This window comes from Camelus bactrianus, chromosome 6 (genome assembly GCF_048773025.1).
Source record: "Camelus bactrianus isolate YW-2024 breed Bactrian camel chromosome 6, ASM4877302v1, whole genome shotgun sequence".
NCBI classification, from domain to species: domain Eukaryota; kingdom Metazoa; phylum Chordata; class Mammalia; order Artiodactyla; family Camelidae; genus Camelus; species Camelus bactrianus.
Genome location: NC_133544.1, coordinates 53305012 through 53313331, shown reverse-complemented (window position 1 = coordinate 53313331; position 8320 = coordinate 53305012). Strand labels below are relative to the sequence as shown.

Genomic DNA, 8320 nt, shown 5'->3' with positions numbered 1-8320 from the left:
AAGTTTCCCTTTTAATATTAAATAATCTTGGGACATGTCCCTCAGTCACTAGCTCACATAAGGAACAAGGACATGGATTTAATACATATTGGAATTTGGAATATAGCTTGGGAAGGAAAATAAGTTAAAAATATATATTCATCAGCATGATGAAAAAACTCACAATTATGGGTTTCAAAGAATAACTCATTTTTAAAAACCTGCTCCTATTTTTATGTATAATTACTTTTTAATAAATTCTCCCCTAGGTAAACAATATTTTCATTTCTATTGCTATAATAAAATATTATAGCTGACCGGTTGGTGGAGCAATTACATTTCTATAGTTCTTAATGGCTATTTTGCTTAGGTGCTAGTCACTTAATTAGAATCAAGGAAGAGATTATTAACATTTTAAGGACTAACTAAACTGATCATAAACTTCCAGGAGGATGACAGAGAAAATCACTTTAACAACGTCCGGCCCATTGAAGACAACCTGTAATTCCACTCATGACAGCTGGAGAGTCCCCTCTTAACTCACCTTCAAGAGGCAGGCTCCGTCCCTGCCAAGTCACAGTCACAGGTAAGCATGGGGAAGGAATGGGGAGAGGTCAGCCTTAGTACTCCAATCCCGGAAGCATGAAGCTAATGCAACTCTTATACTTAATGTCAAACCAGATACCCTTTTCCAAGACCATCCAGTATGGACTTCAATGTAATTATTGGTCTATTTGGCTTAAGCAGCCGTCCTAGAGAGACAGCCTCTGGGAAAGCACTTTGCTCATCCCAGATATCCTCCAAAAGAATGGTTAGCTGAGTGTTTGCCAGTCCCTCAAAATGTTGTAGTTGCCCACAGTACTTAGAAAATGTAACCTTCACCTGGAATATGTTCAAGTGAAAATGTAGGAATTACTATAGGGTATGATTATGTGAAAAAAAAACATTCTTTGGGTAGACAAAAGACTACACAGAAATATAAAATGCTATCAATGGTTGTACTTCATAGCAGGACTGAGTGATTTTTTTCCTTAGATTTTTCTTTGATTTTCAAATTTTTCTAAAATAAATGTTTCTTAGTTTACCTTTTTAAAAGGTATTTTAAGGTGTTATTCAAAAAATAGGAAATTAGTGCTAGTGAACTTAAAGGAATGAGTGTGTGTAAAGATGTATATAAATGCAAACAAAATAGTACTGCTTTAAAGCCATCTAAATACATACTTGTAACAGAGACCAGGCAGTACAAAGACTGGGAACCTGCTTTTCGATAAAATCAAGGACTAAGTTATGTTCTCTGGGAAGCTGAAGAGAAAGGGGGCTGACTGACATGCCAGTTAGGATCGGGTGGGAGGTTTCATTTTCTAAAATCCAAGTTTCTCGCAGACGTGTGTTTTTAAAGCCAGCGTTAAAACAGGTATTTATTAAATACCTATGATATTTACATAGGATGTTTTAGACAGTAAAGTTAAGGCGGTAAACAAAATAGACCTTGCTCTCTTGGCGCTTATGTTTTAGACTGGGGAGATGTGAGAATAAACACGTGAACAAAACTGTAGTGTTTTAGGTGGTGACAAGAACAAGAAAGGAAAATAAAGAAGAGAAGAAGAATAAAGAGCACCTGGAAAAGGAGGAGGGAAGTCACTTTCTAAAAAGAGAAAGCCCCCCTGCTAAGTTGATATTCAGCTAAGACCTGAAATAGCCATTGTGGTGTCCGGGCAAGAGTTCCAGGCAGAGGAAACAGCAAATTCAAGCATGCCTAGGGTGGTCCAGAATCATCCAGGAGGCAGATACGGCTTGAGCGTGGTGTGGAAAGCGGGATTTGGGAAATGAGGTTAGCGATGTAATGCAGTACTTGACCAGGCAGACCATTCAAAGAGTTTTGGCTTTTACTAAGAACGATGGAGAACTATTGAAAGGTCTGGGACAGAAAAGTGGCTTGATATGATTTTTAAGGGATCATTCTGGCTGTTTTATTGAGAATAGATTTTGGAGGGAGAAAGCTAGGGCAGAGGCAGGGAGATTAGGTAGGAGGCTATGGAAATAGACAAGACAAAAATAGTGGTGGCTTGGACCAGGGAAATAGTGATGGAGGAAGTGACACCTGACAGGATTCTGAATGAATCCTGAAGGTCAGAGCCGACACGATGGCTAACAGGTTGAATGTGATACAAGAGAAAGAGAGGAGTTGAGGATGACGTCAAGCTTTTGGTCTGAGTAACTGGAGGAACAGAGCTGACAGTCACTGAAATGGGGAAAGCTGTGTGAGGAACAAGTATGGGTGAGGGTGAGGGGAGAGAGCTAGAGTTGGGTTTTGAACTTATATGTTAAGTGTGAGTTGCTTATTAGTTATCCAGATGGATGTGTCAGGTAGGCAGGTGGAGACAAGCATCAAATTGAGGGGAGATGTCTAGGCTGGAGATGTAAATTGGGAAGTTGTCAGCATGTGGATGGTATTTGAAGCCATACAACTGGATATCACTAACACAGTGTGGATAGAGAAGCCCAAGGATGGAGCCCTCCCACCTTGTGGTATTTAGAGATTGGAGAGATGAAAAATAATCACCAAAAGAGACAGAGGCGTGGACAGTGAAGTCAAAGAAAAAACACAATAATGAACAACAACAACCACCCAAGAGAACATGAATAAAGCAAAAGCTGGAGATTTATTTGTTCCAGACCCTTAAGGAAATCTCTAAGCAGTCATTAGCTTGACCACTAAGCAACTGAGCAGAGACTTCAGTGGCCACATATGACAGAGAATACAGACCTTACAAAATCAGTTCAGGAAAATCACTTTAAAATGTTATGTAAATGAGCCAAAGGTAGCCTCTGTATATTGGCCCCTAGGTTGTGTATTTCAAAAGTTTGACCTGTTATCTCAAAAGCCTTCTGGCACCAAACTCAGATTTTTACATATCCAATTATTTTATTTTTTTTTTATTTTTTAATCAAAGTATAGTAGATGTACAGGAATATTATACAAGTTACAGGTGTACAACATAGCGAGTCACAACTTTTAAAGGTTACACACCATTTATACTTATAAAATTTTGGCCATATTCCCCATGCTGTACCAGACGTCCTTGTAGCTTATTTTATACCTAATAGTTTGTACTTCTTAATCCTCTGTCCCTACATTGCCCCTCCCCCTTCACCACTGGCTAGTCTGTTCTCTATATCTGTGTCTGCCTCTTTTTTTGTTATATTCATTAGTTTTTTATATTTTTTGATTCCACATATAAGTGATATCACACTGTATTTGTCTTTCTCTGACTTATTTAAGTTAGCATAATGCCCTCTAATTATTTTAAAAATAACTCAAACAAGCAAAAATTTAAACCATTGAGAACCTTCCTGCTTTGTATACCCTGCAAAAACCTCACTTGACAGTTGTTATGCATTGATAAAATAGAGTCTTGTGGTTGTAAGATCCCAAGCTGCTATGGCCCTTTGGAGCCTTCTGCCCCAGACATTCCTCGCTGTGCTGCTGAGCAACATCTAGACATTTTTACTTTTGGAAAAATTTGCTTGAAAATGAACTACACCTAACAGAATGTGAATCAAAAATAGCTCAGAAATCAGGAGAAATTGTGCCACGAAAGGACTAACAGCAAACATCCGAACCATTTAAACGGTTAAGTTTAAATAATCAATGAAAATGTGATCCTTGAAATGAAGTAAATATATAAAACATTTTTGGAAAGAAAACTATTTCAGAAATAATTTTTAACACAAATCTGGGCCTAACACCACAGAACATATTAGTAGCTAAGGTATATATTGTGCTGACAGTGTGACATATATCAAATTCTAAGCATACGCTGCTTAAAAGACATGTATGTAAAGCAAAACAGGTGGCCCTCCATAAGAGGATGGATTCACACATACGTATCAAAACCAAAGTCCTGACTGAAATATAGCAAATCAGGGCCAGTGGTGCGTTTAAGCATTGTTTAATCTGGTACTATTTATTTTGAGAATACATGAATGGTCTAACATTAGGAAATTGATCAGTGCTATTTGTCACATGCACAGGTTAAAGAAGAGAATAATTTGTGTCAAAAAGAACCTGATAAAATTGTGCATTCGAAAAATGAAAGTATTAGAAATATAGAAATTGAAGATTCTTTAACATGGTGAAGAATGTCTCTGTCAAACTAAAGGTCATGACAAAAATTCTAGAAGTATTTATATAAAAGATAATGGTCAGAAAGAATGCTTACTATTAACACTGTCCGCCATTTTTGATGGTCTTAAATGTGTCCACAGATTCTTTGATACTTACCTTAGAAGCAGATTCTCCAGTCCAGTCAAGCCTTCAGATGGCTTACAGCCCCTGCTGACATCTCAACTGCAACCTCATGAGACACGTGGGTTAGAAGTACCCCACTAGTCTGCTCCTGGATTCCTGGCCCTCAAAAATGGTGAGATAATAAATTGTTTATTTTTTTAAGTTGCTAAGCTTTGGGGTAATTTGTTACACAGCAATATTTAATTAGTATGCCCTTGTTCAGACAGTTCTAGTCAGTTAATATCAAATCAATTAAATAATTCATAAAATGAGCTATGAAGAAGACAAAAGCAATGATTTTTAAAGAGTACATGAAATGGGTTGATGGGTTAAAATTTTTTAAGAAGCCAAAAACTAGAAGAAGATATATGTGAATATTTCATTGACCTTGGAATTGGAAAACAAACACAACAAAAACATTAAAAAATATAAAGGAAACGGTAGAAATATCATAAAGATATCTAACATTTATTAAGCACACGCTATATTCTAGACATCAGGTCAAGCACTGTATATAACTCATTTTATCTTTACAACAACCCCATAAAGATGAGGAAATTGAGGTTCAGCGAAGTTTTTTTGCCCAAGTCTATAGCTAATTTATTGAGTTTAGACTTGTCTGAATGCAAAGCCTCTGCTCACAAGCATTTGTAGCATTCAAAACTCAAAAAAAATTGAAGTACAGTTGGCAAACTACTGGAAAGAAATTTTAACAAATGTGATAAAGGGTTAGTGTTTGAAATACATAAGGGTGTACAAAAAATGTTTATCACAGTGTTATTTATAAATAAAATGGAAAAACTTAAACACCCAACAGAAGAGAAATGGTGAAATGAATTATATAAATTCACAGAACTGGATTTTTTGCAACTATTAAACAATTATGCCTTCAACTCCATTAAAAAAATGAAGTCAGAGGCCAGAAAAAAAATATTCACAAAACATATGGTAGTGGGTATATGGCTGTTCACCATAAAATTCTTTCAATTTGCAAATTTCCAGTGAAAATTTTTGTAGTAATATGTTAGAAAAAATCATATTCTCAGAGAAATTACCTCAGATACTTTGTCAATTTTCTTTTTTAAGCAAGATCGAATGTTGCCTGTGTAACATGATTTAATTTAGAGAGGTTATGGAAGACAGCATAGAAATAGAGAAAAGTAGTGGTTACCTTGGAGTGTTTGGATAATGGGTATTTTTTATTTCCTTTTTTATATTTTCTTTACATTTTCTAAACTTTTTACAGTAAGAGAGAATGACTATTATGATCAGAAAAAATATATCTTATCACCCAACATTCTTAAAAACAGTTTCAAGAAGGCAGGTTTTAAGTTAGAGCACAGAGGAACACTTTCTAACAGAACTACATACAGATGGAATAGACCTCTCAGATGGTACGATTTCCCACTTCCTAAGGACCACCGTCCAGGCTGGAAGACCACAAGAAGGAATATTTTAGAGAAGGCAAATCCATTACCATAAACCCATTACTGCAAGGCATGGGGGACTTAAGGGCATCTTCAAATTCTGAGACCTGTATGTGAAACAGAAAGCACTTACAGAAATGAAAAGACCTCTTGAGTTTTCCTAATCTATTCCAAACTCAGTACTACTCCATGAAAATAAAAATGCTAATCCAAGACTTCCCATACCAGCACACACTCACCTGGTTCAGTATATAACAGGAAAGTCATTCTAGACACCACATCAGAGTGGTTTTGACATCTTAGCTGTGCTATAGGTAGGGTGGAGTCCTGACAACCCTTCATATTTGCAAAGTGAGAGTGAGCAGGGCGCTTCAACATATACTATCTCATCCAAATCCAACAACCCTGAGACACGTTAGGGGAAGAAGGGCTTTCCAGAGCCGAATGCAGAACGATTACTCAGGGACACCCGGGCACTGACTGTGCTTTTTACCTGCCTATGTGGATGGTCCTTTTTGTGCTGCATTTGGTTCAAGAGCTGAGAGCCTGGTGTTTGTAAACATTTCCTCAAAGAGATGCACCAAGTTAGTTCAAGTATGTTTTTCTGGTTTAGTACTATAATCAAAATGTGGTTTCTTCCTTAATCCTTTCAGCAGCCTATCTGGAAGGAGTGTCAGTGTCCCTGAATGCCCCATGAGGAGCCCAGGGGAAGAGGAGGAGCTGGACTGAGGTGCACCGCCTTAACTCCTGCCCCAGGTCAGTCTCTCATCCGAGGCTGCATGATAGCAGCTGGGCGTGCTGGGGTGTAGGGGCTTTTCCTGTTGATGAGGAGTTTATCTTCAGTGATGCACACTGATACTATGGTCTCTGTTTTTCTGACTTTTAATTAATTAATTTTTTTCTTTTTTTTTGGAAACAAGGAAACTGAAGTTGGAGGGATTAGGTAGAAGAACTGGAATGTGTGACATCAGTGCTGTTGTTGGAGCATAGGTGAGAGCAACATTTTCTGAGCATTATGCAAGTGAATTCCCACTGAAACCAATAAAATCCTTTAGGTTTACCACCAGATAGAAGAAACGAACCAAAAGAGTACTAATTAACACCCTGAATTCATTTAAAGTTTAAAAATACTCTCAGTGCTCTAAGTGCTGCTCTGCATTGTGACAACTTTTTGCTGTGAGGACAAGACCACGTGCAGCCAAGATGACACATTAGGTGGTCTCCTTCGCCCAAATGGCCGTGGAGGGCTGGAAGAAAGAGCTCTGGCTTTTGTACTTTTGATTGATGCTCAGTTTAAACTGGGACTTTTTTTTTTTCTTTTCTGAGACACTGTCTGCCTGTCCTGTTTATAAAGAGGGGCCAAGATAGGCCAAGCAAGAGAGTTTGGAGTGAGTGTGCAAATCCACTACCACAAAATGTGTAACAGTCCAATAAATACTATAACATGTTTGGAATGCTCCCAGTGAAAAATCAGAAGGGGGTGGAGGCAACAGCATATTTCAGGAATCCAAAATCTGAACTTTGAAAAGAGATTCTACACCAAAGCTTGGAGAACTGTCAGCAGAATCTATTAAAGGTGGGACTAGTGGACATGACTTTTTCCAATTCATACCTTCAAAGCTGAACTGAGAAAAATGAGTTGAAATGAGAAAAAAGAAAGAATCTGAGAGCCCTCTCCTGCTACTACCAAGCCGGTATTTTCCACGAGGGAAGGACCATGTTTGTCTTGTTTACCTCTGTATGTTCAGCATGAAGGATGATTTTCAAACACCATCACGGCTGGTACAGCACAGCAAGTCCCTGCCAGTCAGAGCCTGTGATGTTCAGGATGCTGCACCAGTGGGTTCCAGCTGATGATCAGCCCTGCCCAAAGCCCAGAACAGTGCATGGTGTAGACTAAATGCTCTGTCAGCAATTTTGGGGGGACAGTTTTTGGGGGAGAGTGGAGAGGGTGGAGGTAACTAAGTTTATTCATTTAATTATTTTTTTTAAATGGAGGTACTGGGGATTGAACTTACTTCCTCATACATGCTAGGCATGCACTCTACCACCTGAGCTATACCCTCCTCCCATCAGCAATTTTTGAATGAATAAATGAATGTAGGATGTTTTTCATAAACAAACAAAAAAGTCCAATATAGAATATTTCTTGTGTTCAACTATGTTCTATTAAAGTGGAGTAAATCTTGTCTTTACTGAGCCCAGGGTCCCTCATGTTTCAGCCTTGGAACTAAGCAGGCAAGCCCATTGCCTGTTCCTCGATAACAGTGACTTGAGTATTAACTGCTTCAGGTTGTCACAGCCCTAACTAAGTCCTACCAAGAAAAAACTCCAGAGGAGCAATGTCATCCCATTTTTCCAAATACTGAAGCCCATCAGGGCACCTCCAAATCTGTATTTCCTGATGATCTCGAAAACTCGGCATGCAGCCCTTGGCCGACCTCAGGGCAAGCCTGATGGCTGAGGGCAGAGGGGACTGGGAAGAGGACTGCCCACTCCATAACCTCAGGGCCCTCAGAAGCCGCCCTACCTCTTTGCATTCACTTGCTCTAAATACTTCTCCAACTCTAGGTTTGCCTGAAATCATTCAATTAGAGATTTATTTCTTAAACTTGGCTTCTGT

At 38.5% G+C, this 8320-nt stretch overlaps 1 long non-coding RNA gene across 1 annotated transcript; it reads left to right on the top strand.

The window, feature by feature from the left end:
- Positions 1 to 437: 437 nt before the first annotated feature.
- On the top strand, positions 438 to 7747 carry LOC141577812 (uncharacterized). Its single transcript, XR_012507281.1, has 4 exons — positions 438 to 565; positions 4249 to 4403; positions 6351 to 6453; positions 6618 to 7747. It is a non-coding gene; the product is annotated as an uncharacterized LOC141577812 (long non-coding RNA).
- Positions 7748 to 8320: the final 573 nt, after the last annotated feature.